The sequence below is a fragment of the Emys orbicularis genome, chromosome 4 (assembly GCF_028017835.1).
Source record: "Emys orbicularis isolate rEmyOrb1 chromosome 4, rEmyOrb1.hap1, whole genome shotgun sequence".
Taxonomy (NCBI): domain Eukaryota; kingdom Metazoa; phylum Chordata; order Testudines; family Emydidae; genus Emys; species Emys orbicularis.
Genome location: NC_088686.1, coordinates 115479056 through 115501537, shown reverse-complemented (window position 1 = coordinate 115501537; position 22482 = coordinate 115479056). Strand labels below are relative to the sequence as shown.

Sequence of the window (22482 nt, the reverse complement as noted above, 5' to 3'; positions counted from 1 at the left end):
AATTGAATCTATTTCATGTTTCAAAAAAATACATTGCAGTTTTGTCTCTTGGGATATTATTCACTTCCCCTCCTAATTATCTGAGAGAACCCGGGCTTATGCACCAGATAAATAGCAGTGGGCTTGTGTGTGTTGATGAAGGGAGAGCTCCCTCATGAAGTGCCTCATCACAGAGTGCCAATACATTATCTGAGTAAAGGGCAGGCTACATGGTTTTAAAAGAGCCTCATGAAGAAAACCATTTTTCTGCCAATCACCTTTCTCTTCTCTAAACGGAAACAATTTGCCTCCACCTGTAAGGGCGATCAGGTGACAGCCCCAGCTCAGCAAATACCAGTGCTGTTCCGGGAGTGCTGATCAGGCACTGAGGACAGCCAGTTGCTGTACTTCCAGAGTAATTGAATTGTGGCCATGAAAAATCTGATTTCCTCTGGTGTGATTAGTTAGTTCCACAGATACCATAAACCTAGGCTTTGGGTATCATCAGGCATTAATGTCTCCAGATCAAGCCCTAGCAAAATATACATAAACAGTGACTTTGAGAGTCAAGAACTCTAAATCAGTTTTAGGGTTGTGCATATTAAAAATAAGACATACTTCTTCTGCAGGCAATCAGGCATTCCCAGATTAGGTGCTTGTCTGGGTTGCTTTTAAGTGAAGCCTTCCACACAGAACTGGGCTTGCAACTTCTGGCTGTGTGCTGAACAAGTCTATAGATAACATGAGAGTGGAAAGTTTCTCCTTTCCTGTAGCTTTTTATGTTTGTTCAGACACCATTAAGGAAGCAGAACACCCTACTTTTAATTGAAAGATGTGACAAGGATATTTTACATCTATCCAGCAGGCAAAGGCTGTGTTTAGAGTCACGTATTGTTGTGGTAGTTAAAGGGGGAAGCTAAACTTTGTCAAGTGAAGTAGATTTTAAAAAGAACACTGGCAGTGACCTAATGAGCTGATGCCACAACAGTCTTGGTGAGTAAATCTTTAAAAATACTAGAACTTGACCCATAAAACCAATTGAAATGACCTTTCTTTGTATGCATTGAGAATTTGTAAAATGTCCTCCATCCATACAAACACCTAAATAAAGTTATGGAGCTGGAGAACAGCTTCCAGTGTACACTTAATGACTAGGCAAGTTTGAAATTGTGTGGTCTTCCCACAAAGTCTATAAAGTCTTTTAAAAACAGAACAATGACACACTCTTCTCATAGGGAACAATGGCAGCTATAGAGTTGTGCTACCTAGATGGTTGCATAAGGCCCCACAGCAGATGAGCACACTCAGCCTGGGCACCATCATACGTACCCCTGTTGCCAGAGGGCTGCAACAAAGAAAGTGTTCCGTAATATCCATCCCACTCTTTTCCCCTAGCATGCAAAGTTGAACTGCAGCCCCACCTCCTGGTTCTTATAGATCAGCCTCTGGTGTTTGGGGGAGAAGGCATGGTGGTGGCAGGCAGTGTGGTGTCATGGGTATGGAGGAACCTAGTCATATGTGTGGAGATGGAACTAGATGGGGCACAAGCATGTCTAACTTGGCTGAAGCCCCCGCAGAGCTTACTACTCCTGAGGGAATTCTGTGCCAAAAATATAAAAATTCTGCACACACTCTTAAAATTCTGCAAATTATTTGTCAATAAATAAATGTGGAGGCTCCAGCACCGCAGGAGGAAGCACAGGCCACTAGCTGCACGGAGGTGGGAGATGACCCTGCAGCCCGTGCTTTCCCCTACCCCGGGACATGGACTCGGTGGTGAACCTGCACCCGATCCTGACTCAGCACAAGTTCCGGGCCTGTTCCAGGAACACCCCAGCACCCTGTCCCTCTGCACCAGGTGCATCTGGTGTGGGCAGGCAGGCTCAGCCCAGCAGAATGCAAGTGTGGAAGGGCTTAGTGTGGAGGGGTCCAGATGTGGGTGAAAGGGTTTTGTGTGGTCTGGATGCAGGTGTCTCAGTGGGGGGTCTGAGTGCAGAGGGGATCTGGATGCACAAGGGCTTTTTGGGGGATTCCAGGTGCAGGGGCAATGGGATTCTGCAGGGGGGGGGGATAGTCCAGGTGAAGATGGTTGGAGCATGGCAGGGAGGCCTGGGTGTAGGAGGATCAGTGGGGGGGTCTGGGTGTTTGGAGGAGTGGGGCATGGTGGGATGGTCCAGGTGCAGTGGGTGGGGCTTCTCTGGGTGGGGGTTTGGTGGGGGAGGGGTCTAGATGCAGGGGTTTGGGGTTTGGCGGGGGTGTATCAGGTGCAGGGATGCTCTGGATATGGGGCTGAGGCTTGGTGGAGTGGGGGTTCTGGATGTGGAGGGCTTGTGGGGGGTTCTGAGTGTGTGTGGGTGAGTCTCTGTGGGGGGGTCTGGGTATGGGGGAAGGTCCTCATGCATGGTGGTTGGGCGGACAGGACCCTCTCCCCCTGCTGCTGACAGGTGATGGGGGCAGGAAGCGGGAGGGTGCGGAGCTTCCTGCAACCGGGGAGGTTTCTGGGGGTAGCCCCAGCCTTGGCTGCTCCTCGCAGAGGAAGAGGAAGTCCCCCTCCTTCCCTGCCAGCAGCCCAGCTGGGACTAACAGTTGAGCCCAGCGCAGGGTAGAAACCACCGGTAATGGCATCATAGGTGTAGTTTGATTGCTGTTTTTGGGAGGGAGTTTGTGCATGTGCCAGTTCCCCTGCCTGACTGGCTCTCTGCTCCTGCCTGGAGTCATACCTGGGCTGCCAGTGCTGGAGGGGATGGGCCTGCTTAATGGGGGAGCCCCAGCTACTGCCAAACAGATGCCGCATGCTGGGCTCCCCCTTGCCCCACCCCACCGCAGGCACTCACCATTGTACTGGAAACAGGATGGTGGCCATGCAGGGTGCCCAGCACTCATAGAAGGGGAAGATGACCGGCACTAGGACCCAGGAGGCCGCTGCAGAGGCAGCGAGTCAGAGCAGCCACCCTCCCTCACCCGGCAGGAGAGAAGTTGCTCTATGCCACCTCTTCCGCACCCTTCTCGGGCCCAGCTGGTGGGGAGAGGAGCCTAGGGAGCCAGAAACACGTCCAGGGGGAGATCCAGCGGGGGAATGACTGAGCCCGCTCCCTCCCAGCAGGCTGAGCAGAGCTAGTGTTGAGTAGCTCAGCACTCGCAGAAAAGAGTGGGGGCAGTGACACCTGACACTGTGTGCCCCCTCTCCTCTCTTTGGGAGGGAAATGCCTCCCTGCCCCCGAAAACTACACCCATGGGTGTCCCACCATGACAATTTACCTCTCTGCTGGCTGCTCTGGGCACCTGAAAGAACGCGCCTGGCTGCTGGGGGAAGAAAGGGGAGAGGGGAAGCAGCTTCCCTTTGCTTCCCCACCAGAAAGTCATTTTTCTGCGGGGAAGCAAAGAAATCTGTAGGGGCATGAATTCTGCATGCGTGCAGTGGCACAGCATTTCCCCAGGAGTAAGAGTTTACACTTGGCCCTGCTCCAGATTTGTGAATGACATAAGTGATTGTACTGTTCCCCATTGATGGTTAAGGCCCCAATAGAATAAAGCACGGACCTACAGTTAAATATGTATTTAAGTGCTTTGCTCTATTGGAGCATGGGAAGGTGGCAGAACACTTTGGGAGGAAGTAATCTTCCTCTGCCTACAATAACACATTCTGGTGATCACAGATCTGAAGCATTATGTTGATTCCTTGGACGGCTAAGTTTGAGTCAAGGTTGAGTGGAAATGATTATATTTTGTTGGGGCTGACTCTGGGTAAAGACATGTGCATGTCAAATATTTTAGCATTGTTTTAGGAAATTTATTTTAGGTGTCACTTTGTTTCAAAGCGGAAATGTACCAAAAAAAGCCCCTAGCCCAGCAGTTATCTTAAAGCATTTGATTTTGCCATGCAATCCCCCATCTCCACCTTTGAATCTCTTAAATCCCTTTTGATATTGTTTTTATATACCTTCATAGGAGTAAGAGTCCTAAAAATGTCTTCTGTTCACAGAAACTTCTGTTCATATGCAGTGTTGTTGTAGCGATGTTGGTCTCAGGAGTTTAGAGAGACAAGGTGGGTGAGGTAATATCTTTTATTGGACCAACTTCGGTTGGTGAGGGAGACAAGTTTTCAAGCTTACACCGAGTTCTTCAGGTCACCTTCTGACCTAATTCACCAGGCCACACTGCCTCCCTAGTCTAATAGATGCACAACACTGTCATATTCAGGATTACAGTCTTAATCTTGAGTATGGGCTGGGGAGCAGGGAAAGGGAGGAGTTATCTAACAGGACTTCTTAGCAAGTTCCTTTCTGACTGATGCTTGGAACAACATGGACTAACTGTAGGATGTGGAAGGAACATCTTCTCTCCAATCCAAGGTAGGAAGTTTGCAGGGAAGAGCAAGTAAAAGGAAGGGTAAAAAGTAATTCTGAGAACTGGAGAACTTGAGAGACTGGTAGTCCGATACATAGCCTTTCACCTTGTTCACGGAAGTGAACTTAAAGCTACCACCATCAAATGGTGGTTGGGGAGAGTGTTCAGTTCGTAGCAGAAGGATATCCAGGTAATAATCAGCACCAAAACTGAAACCTTTGTTAGTATTCTCACCAGAGGGCCGGGGGGTGAATGACCTGGGAACTGAACTATGCTTTCATGGTGGCTCCTCCAGGTCAAGGCTACGATATATTGCCAGCATGGTGGAGCAAAGATGCATTTCTGCCACTCATGCAGTGCCTGTTTTGTGGATAGAGAACTTCAGTTCTTAGAGCTACAAAGTCAACAACTGTCATCAGCCATTTAAAAATAAGCGAGGAAAATATTTAAATATTAAAATGTTTATCATTCTACTTCGGAACATCGTACATTATTCAATATTTTTTCCAAAGCACTTATGCACAATGATTATAGGACTTCTGCCTGGACACACCTTACAGAACAGACTATAGAGACAACCAGTCTGTGCAGTCAAGGAACATCGCTGCAGAGCTTTGCCAGCTTTCCCTGTATAGTGCTTTGACCCTGGAACACTGCAGTACTCTTTGGCAGTACTGATTAGAAAAAAAGAAAGGGGGAAAAATAACCAGAATCTAAGAGAGAAAGAACAGCAGAGTTAAGAGGGTTCAGGCGATTACAGTTAACACAAGTCTTCTACCAAAATTTATAAAAGTTTGAAGAGAATCTACTGAAGTTTGATTGTATTAGGATGTAAGTGGGTTACTAAACAATTTATTTAATGTATGTGAGTAAATAAATGGAATAGAAATGGTGGGGCAGGATCACTTTTTGAAAAATTACTGGAATACTCAGGTATTGTTTACCCTTCTCAACCTAATCTTAAAATCCTGAGAGATAATTGATAGCAAAATAATTATTCCTTACATCACTGTTCAGGTATTAGACAGACAAGTTGGGTAAGGTAATATCTTTTATTGGACCAACTTCTGTTGGTGAGAGACCAGCTTTTGAGCTTACACAGAGCTCTTCTTCAGGTTTGGGGAATGTGTTTAGGGTGTTGCAGCTAAATTGTTTAGCATAAGTAGTTGACACACATTTCAAGGGACCTTTCAAGGTGAAGTGTCCCAAGTGTCCCGTTAACACATCTCCAGACGTGTGTGTGTGTGTGTGTGTGTGTGTGGTGGGGGGGCAGGAGAGGGAAGCAGTGTTCAGATATATGAACCTGGTCCAAAGCCCACTGAAGGGAAAGGGAGCCTTTCCGTTGACTTCAGTGGGCTTTGGATTAGGCCCTCTGAATTTGAAAAGCCAGTTTTGTTTTGCATCGTAATAGCATTACCTACATGCCTCATCAGCTCTCATTCCAGCATCTGTGCAGCCCTTCATCTCAGAAGATCTCTTGGAGATTGCATGTGTTCTAAAGTAACATACTGAATATAAATTAGTGCCCCAATTCTCTAGTTACCTGGCTAGCATAGTCAGGTACTTACGGCCAGCATTGTGAGAGAGGACCCATATACCGTATAACAGGAAGTGGTTTCCTTCAAGATAAGTCCACAAATACCTTCCATGATTAAGGACTTATTTTACCCAATTTATAATAAAAACCTTGATGGCAGTGTTACACTCAAATGTTTCATTCTTCACTCTCACAGGTGTTTTTGTTTAAGAATACAGACCCATTTCTTTGGGGGAGAAAAAGAATTGGTTAGCCTTTCACAATAAAACTATGTTTAAAAGGTATGTCAAACTTTGGACCTAACCAACCTCCGGAATACCCATTCTGAAATGATCTCTGTACTGCCTGTGCATGAGCATGCACACATACAATGTGAGCATATCTGACACTCCATGCTGCACGCGTTGCCCTGTAGTGGCTGTAGCGTACAAAGAATTTAAGTCTAATACTACTATGCAAGTCTGAGTTTTTGACAGGTTACCGTGTGTATACACCAGTACAGGCCATACGGGGGCTCGTATATCAAAGTATCATGTCCTAAATATAGTTAAGAAAAAATGTGGTAAAAATAAGGGGTTTTAAGAGCCATGTGGCAATCAAAAGGAAGCTCTCAGAAGTAATCAGCCTTATGCACTAATTTGTTGTTGTTCTTTTTACTGATAGTATATTTCTCTATTTTGTTGCATAAAGTTCCACTAGAAGGTAGACTACCACTAACTATCCAACAGGATCCCACAACGTATTAACTGAACACTCCTAACAAGAAAAAGTTAAGGGAAACCCTGGCTAGTGAGACTGAATCTATTTATGAGCAATCTCCCCTTTCACTTGACTTGGCAGGCGAAGGGACGCTGGATGGAAAGAGCTGCATGGCTTGTTAGAACAAGGATTGCTGCCCTAACCCTATTCAAGTGATTAATGTGAATATTTTTTTAGTGGGATGAAGCGGAAGGAGATATTAGGAATTAGACTCCAGATAATACCATTTTTATAGTCATCCAACAGTGATTCTCTCCTGGTAATTACACTTATGGTTTTTGGATCAAAAGAGGTTATGAAACACATAACAGGAAGAACAATTAAGGCACTGGACAAGGACTTGAACATAAGAATGGCCATACTGGGTCAGACCGAAGGTCCATCTAGCTCAGTATCCTGTCTTCTGACAGTGACCAATACCAGGTGCCCCAGAAGGAATGAACAGAACAGGAAATCATCAAGTGATCCATTCCTTGTTGCCCATTCCCAGCTTCTGGCAGTGAGACTTGAGGTCTATTCTTGGCTCTGCCACTGGCCTGCTGGGTGAACTGTGGCACATCACTTCACCTCCCTGTGCCTTAGTTTCCCTGTCAGTAAAGTGGGGAACCTCCTTTGTAAAGTACTTTGAGAGTTGATGAAAACAGCTATATTAGAGCTAGGTGGTGGTCACTATTATTCATACTTCTAAGAATATCAGCTAGATAAGCAATTGATTGAATAAGAGTGCTTTGATACTAATGTGTGTGAGAAATAGCTAGACAGAGGAATGGATAGATGAGCTACCATTTTCAGAAGGTAACTATTACATTAGTTTATTCTTCAAAAACAGAGGGTACTGCAGGGTGCAGCACATTGCAGAGGTTGGGATAAATGATACCACAAGTGCAGAAGGAAGATTCACTACATCACCAGGATGGAAATCAATGGCTGGCAGGCACAGCAAGAACTGTCAGCCAATTGATGGGTCCTTTGTGGCAGCCAGTCGGTTCTGTTTAACTAGAGCAACATTTGTCCATCACACAAGACTTTCATCCAGCTTTGGACAGAATGGTGCTGTGGTGATGGCAAAGATGTCTTTCAGTTTAAGATTGCAGTTAAGCTTCAGTGAATCAATCTGCAAACCTTCTTAGGCTCAAGGTATGTCTAGTTTTCTGGAAGAAATTTTGCATTTATCTGTTATTTCTGGAGAAGCATGAAGTCTTGCAGGGTGTGTGTGTGTGTGTGTGTGTCTCAGTTAATAGATTGACTTGATTACTTTTCTTCCTTTACATAAGAACATAAGAAAGGCCGTACTGGGTCAGACCAAAGGTCCATCTAGCCCAGTATCTGTCTACCGACAGTGGCCAATGCCAGGTGCCCCAGAGGGAGTGAACCTAACAGGCAATGATCAAGTGATCTCTCTCCTGCCATCCATCTCCATCCTCTGACGAACAGAGGCTAGGGACACCATTCTTACCCATCCTGGCTAATAGCCATTTATGGACTTAGCCACCATGAATTTATCCAGTCCCCTTTTAAACATTGTTATAGTCCTAGCCTTCACAACCTCCTCAGGTAAGGAGTTCCACAAGTTGACTGTGCGCTGCGTGAAGAAGAACTTCCTTTTATTTGTTTTAAACCTGCTGCCTATTAATTTCATTTGGTGACCCCTAGTTCTTGTATTATGGGAATAAGTAAATAACTTTTCCTTATCCACTTTCTCAACATCACTCATGATTTTATATACCTCTATCATGTCCCCCCTTAGTCTTCTCTTTTCCAAACTGAAGAGTCCTAGCCTCTTTAATCTTTCCTCATATGGGACCCTCTCTAAACCCTTAATCATTTTAGTTGCTCTTTCATCCTGGCCTGGTCATGACACTTCATCCTATTGACGTTGCAAAGCAGTTAGAACACTTTTTGGCTTGCTTCATGAAATACGTTTATAAATATGCATGCACAGACCTGCAAATCAGGAAAGAGCTGCAGGGTGATAAACTACCCTGCTTCTGTATTATTTGAGGGAAGAGCAGATGAGGAGATGAAGTACATTTTTATGTAGCAGCAATCTTTTTCTAGCTTCAATAGGGAATAACAATCGTTTAAGGGAAAGTTCAATGGAATGTGAGAGAGAGAGAGCTAAGGGAAGGCTTGTAAACCCAGATTCATTGTTCCAGAAGCCCAAAGGAGGAATTGTGTTTGTGATGTAAACTCAGTTGTCTGCCTCTATAAGGAATCTTGCAAATTAAATAGGAAGTGTATTTTAACAGGAGATGTTCTGAACAGCTTTTACTCTATTTGGTTTAAGTAGCAATTCTTATGCTGGGGCACAGCCTTATTTGAAGAAACAATACTTCACACCGTAATGAAGAACCCAGGCACTTATTGTCTCCTATTTGCAGCCACGGTGTGAACTGGCTAGTGCCAGACCTGAATGCGTACTGCAGTGGCCGCAGCAAATCTTTCGAAGTAAACTAAATGAAATGGTTAAGGAACAAATCACTTAAAGGAAGCAAGCTGAAATTTTTGTTTACAGATGTCTCCATCTGGGCTTCCTGAATACCAAGTATGTACAACCAGAATCATTTCCCTAAACTAGAAGTGGATTTTTAAAGCCAGGTGGTCAATGTTGCTTGCACTTTGACTTTGCTACTTATTTCAGTGTACGTATCTAACCATGCCGTAGCCCAAGAAACAAGTGGGGGTGTGCAAAGACCTATATTCTAAATTGTCAAAGGTAATGGTCCAACTTGGCTCATCTTATAAAGTTGTCTATAGAAGTAAACAAAGGTTGGAGACACATACTGGATCCTAGAAGTTAAACTGTGCTAAGGAGTGAGCTTCCCAGTTATAACTACTGCTGCCACCACAGTCTTTTGGCCTGAGCCAGAGAGAGAGAAACAGATGACATCACTAGCTTTCTTGGCTTCAGCTAAAGTTTGAACTACAACTAAATGTGAACCTGAGGTTCCTCCTTTGATTCCCTCCCTAGTCATTCTCCCTCTTGATATGTCGTCTCCTTCATATCGTTGTCTTCTCTTTAAGGGTATGTCTACACTGGAAACTTCAAAGCGCTGCCACGGGAACGCTCCCACAGCAGCGCTTTGAAGTGCGAGTGTGGTTGGGCGCCAGCGCTGAGAGAGAGCTCTCCCAGCGCTCCTGGTAATCCACCTCCATGAGGGGATTAGCTTTGAGTGCTGGGAGCGTGGCTCCACTAGCGCTTTAAAGCGCTCAGCCTTGCTGCGCTCAGGGGGGTGATTTTTCACACCCCTGAGCCAGCAAGTTAGAGTGCTATGTCTGGCTTAGATGGCTGAGACAACTCCACGTTTTGCAGCAATGCTGTGATCTTGTGACCAGAAAGGCAAACTGCAGGCAATGTCTTGCAGTCCAACACTGGTAAAAGTTTGCCAGGTCTCTGTCTCTGAGACCACATGCATGACTGTAATTTTTCATAGCATCTAGGTTGCAAGCAAAAGTAAGCATTAGAGACTGAATCTCCATTAGGTATTTTTTTACTATCCTTTCTTTCTCTTTATGGTGGTTGCCTTGTTTTGTGTTTAAGGCAACAGGGTCAGACTTCAACAGCTCAGAAACATCTGAATTAACTTTCCCTTTTCTTTCAAAAAGGAGAATCAATGCCACTTAAAAAGAAAATAAAATTACAAGGGAAATCTGTTTTGCTTTTTAAAAAGGCCTGCCTTAATTCTTTGTTCCAAATATATTACATGTTTTCCTTTTTCTGTATGTTTTGATAAAAGGTTAAAATGATTTTTAATGGTGGTTGTGAAAATGGCAGTAAACCAGAGAACTTTTCACAAAATCCTAGACCACAATTAACTTTTGAATGTTGTAACAGTGAAGAAGGGTTTCACTGACATCTTATCCCTTATTGGGACTCCCTTATCAGAACACTAGCCCAAGAGCATAGCAAACAATGCCATATGTTGGTCATAGGACACTTGTAGTAAGTTGTTTGAATGTATGTGTGTCCACAAGCAAGCATGCTTTTTGCCTATCTCTCACAAGGAGTTCCTTCACTTGTTTACATAATTCTCTAGTTTAGGGTCTTACCTTCTCTGCCAGAATAAAAGAACGTAAGTGATTCAAGGCTGAGAATTTTCCTTTCCTTTTTGAGGGAGAGACTTTGCTGCTAAGTTCTGTGGTTATGAAACATCACCACATTTCTTCCTGATTTATGAGTTTGTGGGTGGGATTTTTTTATTTAAAACCAAATTTCTCATTGTCAAAATATGAAAATAGCATCTAACGTGGTAAGATGCATCTCATTGGAACATAACATTTCAGTGAAGGAACTGAGGCATTTACCAAACAGGAAGTTATTCTTTCTCTCGTCGCTTGCTTTTATTATTGCCCTTTTATTATTGCCCTTTACTATTGCCTTTGTACTTCTGGGCAGATGAGACCGAAGCTAGGAATTTGAGTTACAACCACAACTGACACTGACTTCCTCTGTGGCCTTGAGCTAGTCAGTCTCTCTCATAGTATCTTCATCTGTTAAATGGGGATAACATCTACACCATAAGAGGCTTGTGAGAAATATTGTATTGTTCTTGTAAAGCATTCTGAAGCTATGAAGTGCTATATAAGTGACTCTCAAACGAATCAAGAACAGAAATGTTGAACAGAGAGGATGCTGCTGATACTGCTTTTATCACCAGAGTAATAGAATAACCATGGAGGTTCGTGTGAATGGAAGGAAGTGTGGAGGACTTCCTGCGTTAGTTCTTGTGGCTCATTGGAGAGATTCTCCAAATTGTTGCACAAGCAATACAAATTGTCAGACTGGGGATAAGTCTTTGGTGTGAAGAAGCAGATTTCCATTTGATGTCTGTTTACATGCCGTATTTAGGATGTTGTATTAGTCAAGAAGTTGGAACTACACAATTATGACTACTTGCTAGACCAGTACAGTACACTGCTTGTCTTTTTGCTTTGGTCTCCAAAGGTGGTATTAGGAAGTCCTAAAACCATAATATATTATTGCTTAAAAACATCCTATAAGAGCTGCATCTTTAAAATCTGCTTCACCTTTATGGAAAGAGCATCAAATAGGCATTAAATACTTTGAGTGTGGATAAGGGGGTGTGTGTGTGTGTGTGTGTGTGTGTGTATACACACACGCAGCATCTGATATAAGGTCCCAATCCCTGATTGGGGCCTTTAAGCACCACAGTGATTAAAGATATTAATAAAAAGGAAGATCTGAGTGTAGTTGGCACCACAGTACAGCATCTGTAGACAGACCTCGGACAGTTATTTGCTTTCCCTTATAGATACAAACAGCTTTGATTGTTGTTGAATTGTACTCATTGCTGTCCTAGATCAGATTATGAGGACAGCTATTGTTAGGTATTTGTCATAACTGCTGCACCAGGGTTTGTAAACTGAATCCAGTGAAATTGTAGTATATAATCTCTGCCCTTTGGCTGGTGATACAACTGCTGACACAACTGTTCATCAGAATCATGTTGACCTTGCATTCAATATCCTGTATTCTTCACAACTTTTAAAGTAGTCTAAGAGTTAAAGTACATTTGTGTCTGTAGTTCCCTGATCAGCAGCAGTTGCTTGGTTCCCTCCCCCACCTGGTTCCTTTCAGTCAGTAGCACCGCTTTATTTAGTTCTGGGACACCACAAAACTTGGTAATCAAAAGCAGTTTAACTTCAGAAGCTGCACCCTATTTGAGTTAATCATTCTGAAACTTCATATGGAAAAAGAATTTCTTACATGTACTCTTTTCCCTCTATTATTTCTGACTTGTGATTTACTATAAATGTGCCTAATGCTCCATTACAGTCCTATCTTACAAATCTGTGAATAGTCCTTGCATAATTTTTTAAAATTCAGTTTTTGGCCTATCTGAGCCTTCTGCTGGCAGGGTCCGTTTGGCTGAAATGTGAACTTGAGTCCAGTGAATGAGGCATACCATACAAGGAGTAAGGAGATGTATGCTCCATTTCACTTGTATGAGCTTGGTCAAGTCACTTAACCCCTGTCTCAGTTTTTTAAAGTAATGTTATGGAACCAGTTCTGAGATTAACAAGATTTGGGAGCAAGAATAAGGAGCAGCAACTACTCTGATTCAGGCCTGGATTTAGCAGTCTTAGAAAACTGGCATCCAAGATCTGCAAATAGGCAGCACTGTAGCTCAGTACACTTCTAAAGCAACATAATTCACAAATAGAATTTCACTCTTCGGTACTACTAAACAGCAGAAAGGTAAGTATCTGCCTATCTTCTCAGACACTTGAGTATGAATATGTGGGTACACAAAGACATGGACTACTGCATTAAGCAACTGAGCTATACGTTTTGGGTCTCATGTTCCTTGTATGAGCCGGGAGGCTGTCACACAGCATTTTACAATATCCATTAAGTAACAATAGGTAAACGTTTAGAGGGCGAGTAGTGATATGAACCCTAATGTGAAAAGACATCTTTTTCTTTGCACAAGCGACTGACATGAGCATGACTGCCAATGTTCACCCAGTGTCAAGAGCTTACTTTAGTTCCCTGCTGGAAAGAGCTCCGCAACCAAAATCAATACATACGCATCAGACAAGTTGTCTTATGCAGTTTGCACTTTGGCTCTGAGCATACAAAATCCTGTTTGAGTCACCTTCGCTGTAATGGCTGGAGGACTGAACAGTTCCTAAGGACACAGTTCTAATGAACATCGTATTGCATTTGCCCATTTCAACATTTCTATTTGCAGGCGTTCGTTTGTGTTTAAACACAGTTTGTTGTCACCGGATAAACACCAATATTGAATAAAACTGAGCAGCTAAATACAGTACAGTGACACCACTGTTGAAGAATACATCATGGGGAGCAGCCAAAAAAGTGAATACCAGTCCCCTAATGTGCAACATTGGGGCTGCTGAATTACCACCACTGACTGAAAACACAGCAGGCGGCGCATTTATAGAACCACTCAACAAAATCCAACACTCAAATCCAAATTTATAATAACGGGGTGGACAAATGAGACCGTTACTCAGTGCATAACCACAGATTGAATAGCGCTGCTATTCAAAATACGTAAATAGTGCAAAAAGCAGTCTGGTCTCACATACAATGGGATAGTGAAATAGCACATGGCTGCCCCACATAGAATGGTGTGAGGGGTGCAGGAGGTAACTACTGTAAAAGTGTATTCAAAGTATTTTTTTAATCCTTGCAGATGCTTAAACTTAGTCTTAAAAGAAATAGAGATCTTATGGTTAGGAGGTCATTGCAGGCAACGCTTACTTTTCCCCTACTTTTGTTCTCAACAGTTTTATACAGATTCAGGGTATAGGCCTCCTTCTCTTGAAAAGGCTCGCTCAGGAATGGATTCCTACCCCATAGACTATCAACTGGGGTGACTGAGTGTGCAGCCATTTCTCTTGTGCCTGGATTTAAGATTTTAGTTGGAGCTATTTCTACACAAGTATGTGTAGTAAAATATGGGGTTCTCTCTTGGATTTTTTTATACCAATCCAGACTCTTGGGTTCTAGTTCCTTCCCAGCGCAGATTAAGGCAGAACACAAAGCCTTCTGATTGCATCGTAGTCGGTAAGGGGTTAGCAGTTTCTGTCAGTCTTATCATTGAAGCCTGAGAAGATCTCAACGAGAAAACTAATCGGGTAGGAAAAATATATCTCCTTTCTTAATAGCTACTTAACCTGGGCAAACTCCAAATTACTTGATGCCATACATACCCTTGCTGTTTGGGTTCTTTATCTGTGTACATTTCCCTCTTAAATTCTTGTTTTCAACAAGACTGACTGAAACTGTTTAGTTTCTCCAGCAGAGTAATAGAAGTAACCTTACAGAAGCTTGTGCTAGATAGATAGTTTAAACTGTACAAGGACCGATATATTGTGATGCTATTTTGAACAGGTTTTATAACACTTGAACAAAATCTGCTGCAGCGGTGCGGAGACCCTGGGGAAGATGTGAACCTTTTTTAACATAGAGCCACAGACGTAGTAAGAGAAACTCCACAGTGCATGCTTCCTGAGGTAGGGAGTAACAATTGGGATTTTGTCTAAAGATGAGGAAAATATCATGGTTTAGAGGACAAGGATAGCCAAAGTGTGGTTTATCTAGAGCCTTATGTTGCAGCCTGTAACTTACCTGACTCTTCTCAATATAGAGCAGCGGTCTGTAGGGACTAAAAATCCCAGGATGTGTTGCTTCACAAATTCCTTCAGGTCAAGTTAAAACATGCTGGGTTCCTAGTTTTTATGGGCTGTGTGCTTATATTAGTGAGGGCAAATTAAATTGGTTCCTTTTTATGCTAAATAGGCGAAGTCAGTGCAATCCTCAGATGAACAATGCATGTGTGTGCTTAATTCAGAATGATCACTTTCTCCTAGTGGATTTGTGTTATCCTGTTCTACCCTATTTTCGTACCATAATTCTGAGGAGTTCCCCCCCCCCCCCCTCCTTGAAATCAAGATACTTACTTATATTGCCTTGTTTATAGCCTAGAGGTCTGAGCAAAGCTGCCATTTTCACTGCTTTCACTGTGTTCGTGGTTGAGGGGCTGGAAGAAATGGATACAATATCCGGTCGATACAATATCTGGTCGTCTTGAACAAGCATGTTACTTCTGTGGTCCACCGAGTCTTTGTCACTTACTGCTGCGCCTCATAGGAATCTTTGGTCTGGTTTTTAATCAATGTGCAATTGCTTAGGTTGATATATCCTAGTGGAAATTCTGTAAATGGTGGATTTCAGAAACAGAACATAAATATACATAAAATCTAAGTGGCGCGTGTAGCACTACTGTGTGTGGTGCAGTGACAACCAGCATAAATGGATTGCTTTGGCCACAGACTTCCTTGATGGCATATGCTCTTGCACGTGCAGGGGAAGTGTTGTAGCAGGCTTAATATTTCTCAGCTGGAGAAACCAAGCTTATGGATGCTGGAGTTAATGGGTGATAAAAAGTATGGTGATGCTGCCAAGCAGAAAGACATTGTTTCAGTGACAAAGCATGTGGTGACCCTCTAGGCTTACAGATACTTGTGCTGAAACTCTTGTGCATATGAAGGGAAGAAAATGGATAGATTATGCCTAGCAGTTCTGTCTCATCCTCATTGTGACATGGACTTTCTGCTATTATTTTTAGAGGACACACGTGGCTGCATGTATTTTATGAAGCTCTGCTTGTATTCTTTAGTCTTTAAGAATTCTTTAAAAAAAATACTTTTTAGCTGAGATCCTGAATTCAGTATTGATGTAACTAAAGCAGTCCTGATAGTCTCAGAAATACGCAGTTGAAGATCTGTACTAAAACATTTTGAGAGCAATAATTGTTTTGTGTTTGGGAATAACCATCAAGCAAAGTAATCCAAATTACCACTCTCATATGGTAACCAGGCGGGTTAAGGTTGCATGTCCAAAATGGTAATGCAGGCAGCACTGAAAGTACTAAGGTAAGATGAGAACAAAGGAATTCACATAATTATAAAGTGTTTTAATCAGGCTAGTTACTGCATTGATACACTTATATGGGCCTACAGTGAATGTGTCTTTGAAACTATATCATGTGCTATATATAGCTATCTTGTATTCCTTTTATAGATAGAACAGAGAAGATGAAGTCTTCTTTCACTGTGGCTTCATCAGGCGGAATCGTAGATGAAGCTTACTTTGAAGGGAGTTTCTCTAGTACTGGGATGAAAGTTCTTATCTATACATAGGTCTGTTTGTTGGAATCAGTAGTTTGGAACCTTGTTTTCCTTAGCAACTAAGGCCTAAGGATGAGTTTTGTATTTTCAGATAAAAGCTTGCTTGGAAGATGCAATGTTCTTTCCCCAGAGACCCTATTCTTTTTAAAAGAACAGATGCAATGAAAAAAGAGGTCCAGGTGTGCAGTTTTGTGTAGGATATATCTAGCTCCTTAGGTTTTCTATGTATTTTAGGTATTTATGCTGTCGTCCATCACCATGGTATTTGAGCACCTTCCATATAAAATCAATAGCAATGGTGAAGTTTTCAGTGGACTTAATAGAGACTCTGGTACCTCCACTGTTTCAGGGTCAAAATTCTGCTTGGGGTAGGTTGTTTTGTTTTTCTTTGGTTGCTGGAGGAGAGGGGGGGAGAGGGTTGGTAGGGGTTTAGGAATAAAATGGGTGTTCTAAAATTGTGAGTACATGGATGGAGTTGCAGCTCTTTAGTGTATTTTAAAAATTTCCCCAGTAAGATATGGGGAGGTCCATTCGTGTACCATACATGCTGACCCATTGCTTTCTGAAGCAGATGTCAGAATGTTCAGCTAGTGAAGTGTTCTAATTATCTTGAACATTCTAGGGTGTGGTTTTTATAACGAACTTGCAAAGCCACAAAATATATTTCTTTGTAGGAAGGATAGGTTTCCTCCTTTCTGAGAAGTCTTGCATGAAATGAAATTTCTTGAGCCCAAGAGTTAGTATACCTCCCGTGGTGGAGGAATACTAAAGCGGTAGCAGCATTATTCTTAAGGACCAATTCCATCAGGTGTTGAGCACTTTTGACTCCTATTGACACCAATAGATGTTGAGGGTGCATAGCACTGCAGAGGATCACGCCTTTATTTTCTCCACAACCAGCCACAGGCTCTTTTTCCACTGGTAGAACTCTTGTACAGTCATTGTTGAAGACTGAAACTAAGCAATGGATTCTAAATAGGTTTATCACTCTAGCTAGCACGACACAACCTGTTTTTTCGGGGAAGCTGACTTCTTCATGTCTCACCATTCATGCAGCTGGGAGAGCAGGCAAACAGCTCCCTCTGCAGCCAGCTAGTTGCCAGTGCTTCTATGGAATCAGCTCAGTATGATGTGGTTGGAGTGTTTTGTATGATTTCTAGGGAATGGAATCGGCCTGCAGCTATGGAAACTTGCTGAAGTGCACAGAATGTTCTTACTTTGAATTTGAAGATTTTTTTGCTGGCTGCTGCCAGCTGGGGATCTTGGGCTGAGGGCTGAGATTCAGGCTTCTCAAGTTCCAGGCCAGCAGAAGCCAAGTACACTTCCAAAGTGACATGCTTAGCTCTGTTTGGAAAACGTTGTGCTTACATATCTCTTACAAATTCAAAGACTTCACGTTCAACAAAGCCAAGCCTTACGCTCCCTAACATCCCCAGCAGATAGATGATTCTGCAAAACTCATTTTGTGCTGTTGAGAATGAAACGTTCTACTTTCCAGCACTGTAGGGTTGTTCAGCACTTTAGGTATCTAACATTTCAGACTATTATGAACACTTAAAAACTAAACCTTAAGTTATTAATTAAAATGTAAAAGTATGTTTTTAGGTTCCTCATGTGTGATAAAATGATGGATGACTAATCACAAACAATCCCAAACTACTGGATTGTCATAGAGCACACTTATCAATTTAAGAGACTCCTACAGTCATATTTTATAGTGATGCCTTCAGGTATCTTCAAACACTGGTGATGTGGTGTTGCAATACTAAGACTAATCCATGTGAGTTGAGAACAGAATTTCAGACATAACTCCTAAATTTACTTATTTTTGTGAGTTCAAATTAGATTCAGTATCAAACTGTTAAATAATTATTCCCCCGCACTGAGACTTTGAATGAATGTTAAAGACTGCTTGCACCCCCTCCTGTGATAGGCCATGGGTCTCCAGCCCACCCCCCTTGTGGTCTGTCATGGCCCTGCAGGCATATTGCACTCCACACCCGTTGGGTCTTTTCAGGCAATTACCCAGAACAAATTAGTTTAACCTCTCTTTTGTGGGGTCTGGTTGATTCACTCCTTCTACTGAGGGGAACTCAGTTATTGAGCCGCTCAAGTTCATGCCTTCTCTGGGTCCATGTAAGAGTCCTGGTCAGTTTCCCCTCCTGTTCAGGAGATCCCAGCCATCCTCTCAGAGCTGGGTTGTACTTCCCTCTCCTCAAGATAGGAATGTCCTCGCTCTCTTTCTTGAAGCTGGAGTTGTACTTTAGAGCAGATGTAGAGTCTCTCGCAGCTTTTTCTACAGCTTGCCCTTTTCCCTGCTGGCCCTTCCAAACTCAGGCTGCAAGAGTTCAGCAGGCAGACCTGCTGCTGCTGTCTTCTCCTTGATTGCTCAGGGCCCTGCAAGAGCCTTCTTTCTTCCTGCAGTATCTGTAGGCATCTGCTCTGTCTGCTGAAGGAGGAGGCAACATTTATGCTGTCTCCTTTTCCCAGCCCATATCTGATTGGCAAGATGAGAGGGGAGCCCTGCCCCATCTTCTTTGAAAGACTCCAGGTGTATCAGACCACCTCAAACTCTTAAAGGGCCATGCCGCATGACAGGGAGGACTGATCAGTAGGCAGTACTACCCTTAGGAGCCAGGCTACCATGTCACAACTCCCAACTATGAGATACTTCAGTGGTTGTTAAAACTCTATCTCTGGGGTGAGAGGAAATGAATAACTTCCAGCTTTTTGAAGAATTATGTGCGTTTAGGTAAACTTGTTCTGCTGTGAGTTTTGTTAAGGGAGTCTAAGTATCTCCTTTATAGGAAGATACTCTAGCAGAACACTGAACCAAGGTCTCCTACTTGGATGTAGGAAGAAATCAAGTAACTGGATCTTGTTTGTTTTAACAATAAATGTCAGTGAGGTTATTGCTTAGCATCTTCATAGTGTCTTTGTATCTTGAAAGTACTTTATGAACATTTACACACTTTGCTTCATTTCCTCATAAAAATTGAGGTGAGACTGTGCGACTTTCCAAAGTTGCATTCGGAGTTATCCTAGAAAGTTCACTGCTTGGGTACCATGGTAGTAGGTGCCCTAAAATACCTAAGTGAGGTAAGGACTTGCATGAAGAAACTTCTTTATATTGCAACTTAAGTATGATAAAACCTGTAAAAATTTATTGAATTCCATTCTGTTCAGGAGATTAAAGTTGCCCCAGGGAATTTAATTGGTTGAAAGTTTCTACGAGCATGGAAAATGCATCCTTGTATTTGCACGGATAAGGTGTGTGTAAAATTGTTGAGAGCATTTCAATTTTCAAGTGTTTCTGGTTTTCGAGGACTATGGCTCTTATTACTGCTAAATAGCTGTACCCATTGTGAAATCTCTTTATTGCTTTGCTAAGTGAGAAGATGAGAGCTCAAGTTCTGATATTGTTAAATGAAAGTGGCATCAATTTTATTTGTACCATGGAGTCGAGTTTTCACTATTATTCATATGAACTTTTAGAATGCGGAGCAAGACTTGAGCAGGGTATTTTCAGTTCTGGAGAGCTTGCTAAAGTTCACTTTCATTAGAGCTGCATGTATTTTGTGACATGGGTGTGTAAGCGAAAGCGTGTGAAGTATTCACTTCCCCAGCAGTGCCTAATGACTGCAGAGGTAGTAGGAAGACTCTAATTTTATTGTGAAACTTTTTATTTTATAAAATACATGTATTTGAGCAGTTTATAAATCTTTTAAATGTTGATCAAAGCTGGGTAGTGACTATTGATCAAGTACGTAAATGGGCTGTTTGCAGATTTATTTTAAGAATGAATAATAAATTGACCTGTGCATAACTAATGCAAAGAATTGTTACTATTGACACAAATCGCACATGAAGAGCAGCTCCGTGTAGCTTGGAAACTTTTCTCTTTTACCAACTGAAGTTGATCCAATAAAAGATATTTGTTACACCCTGACACCCCAATATTCACCACTGTCATGTAATTTGGATATGTCTTATACAAAATATGCCCTATGAGGTGTCGTTCTAAAAGTCTTGATCCGCTAGACAGTAATATCTTGGATTGTATGTGATATCATTTTATGTGAAATTATGAAGTTTGGCTATGTATGTGTTGCTGAAACATGTCCTGAGGTTGATCACAAGCAGCCCTTCAGATACAAGAGTAAAAAGGCCAAACAATGTTAATGGCTTATTGCAGAAATGCACACAAGCACAAGGATTAACCCAGGAACTGTGTACAATAGAAACCTCTCAGAGATGGTAGTACACAATGGGAATGGTTTAACCCAGATCACAGCGAAAGAGCTTTCCAGCAAGTGGGGAGAAGATCTAAAAAGGGGAAATTGACATCCTGGGGGCACCTCACTCTCCCTACAACAACATATCTGGAAACACCTGAGGAACAAGGGCTGAACTGTGGGAAGGGGAAATGATGGTCCCAGGCTAGAAGGATCTTTAGCCTGTGTATGAAAACCTGGGAAAGCCAAGGCAACTTGTGCCTTAAGAATCTGCCAGACTGTTTATCACTCAGGGTGAGAATTTCCTAATTTATATCCTACCTATCTAGTGTGCTAAGCTCAGTTTGCGTTTATTTACTAAAGTAATCTGCTTTGTTCTGTTTGCTATCCCTTATTATAACTTAAAATTTACCCTTTGTAATTAATAAACTTGTTTCTTGTTTATTTCAAAACTGTTTGTGTAATTCATATCTTGGGGGGAGGGGGAGAGAGCTGTGCATATCTCCCTCCACATTGAGAGAGGGGGGCAATTTTTGAGTTTGCGCGGTACGGAGCTCTCTATGCAGCATAAGCCAATATACCCTTGGGTCTGCACTCCAAGGGAGGTGGGCACCTGAGTGCTGGGGCAAGTCCCTTAATCTGAGTCTTCCCAGAGCTGATCTCAGGCTACATCTACACTACAGGGGGGGGTCGATTTAAGATACGCAAATTCAGCTACGCGAATAGCGTAGCTGAATTCGGCGTATCGCAGCCGACTTACCCCGCTGTGAGGACGGCGGCAAAATCGACCTCCGCGGCTTCCCGTCGACGGCTCTTACTACCACCTTCGCTGGTGGAGTAAGAGCGTCGATTCGGGGATCGATTGTTGCGTCCTGACGGGACGCGATAAATCGATCCCCGAGAGGTCGATTTCTACCCGCCGATTCCGGCGGGTAGTGTAGACCAGGCCTCAGTGTCTGTATCTTTCTGCAGCTGGGTGTGGCCCTGCCTGTGTGTTTGCTAGAGGAGGCTTAAGAGCCTGGCTCAGCAAGACAGAGTAAAGGGGGCCCAGGCTGGCGGTACAGGCGGGCTCAGTGGTATCTCAGTACACTAGGTGACACCTTAATGAGGGGCAACCCGTCACAATATTAGCTCACTCACCTTCTCTGATATTTTGGGACAAACACTGCAAATAGCTGCCAGTGCAGGCAAGGTTGATTTCCAACTTCTATCCTAGATCATTTTAGTTACTCATAACTTCCTTTTGGGAAATTTCTCTTGGAATGCAAGTTTTCATTGCTTGCTATAATACCAAAGGTTGACGTTTTTCTTTGTGGTGTGTTTTTTTTTTTCTCTTCTTTTTCTTTAATTCTGCTGTTTTGAATTATTTTGCTATGGGAGGGAGGGGAAAACATTTCTCCCCCAATTTCTGATAAGAAGCTTTTGGGCTTGAATAATGTAATTTGAACTACTGGAATTTCTTGAAGTCTCTCAGCCTCGATACTGTATTAACTTTAGTTCATGGCATTTAGAGACAAATCAGTTTAAAAAAATCACACTTTTACAAGAAGTTTTCACATATTTATATAAGTAAAGCTAACATTACTATAACTGAAAGATTAGAGGGGGGGGAAGCTTGTCATTTTGTTTACTTTCTGCATTTGACAGTGCTTCCTGTATAGACTGTTCCGCTGTTTGGGATGGTCTTTAACAAAGCAACACAAAAAGAGTGAGTTAAATAAAATAGATAACTAGGCAGATGTGGGTGGCAAAACTACAAAACATTTAGTAATGAGGATTCTGGCACGGGTATATTATCTGAAACTACATTAATTTCTCTCAAAACAAAATTGATAAGAATCTCACATGGATGGTGTTGCTTTAATACATTGTTCCTTTAGGTATTTCATTCATTGCTGTCCAAAAGAACTGCTGAAGGCTCAGTCACACTGACCCTACATG

General features: G+C 42.6%; 1 protein-coding gene across 1 annotated transcript in view; it reads left to right on the top strand.

The window, feature by feature from the left end:
* The window catches only part of MOB2 (MOB kinase activator 2), a 168650-nt gene that overhangs the window by 21974 nt on the left and 124194 nt on the right, over window positions 1-22482 (top strand). The window lies entirely within an intron of this gene.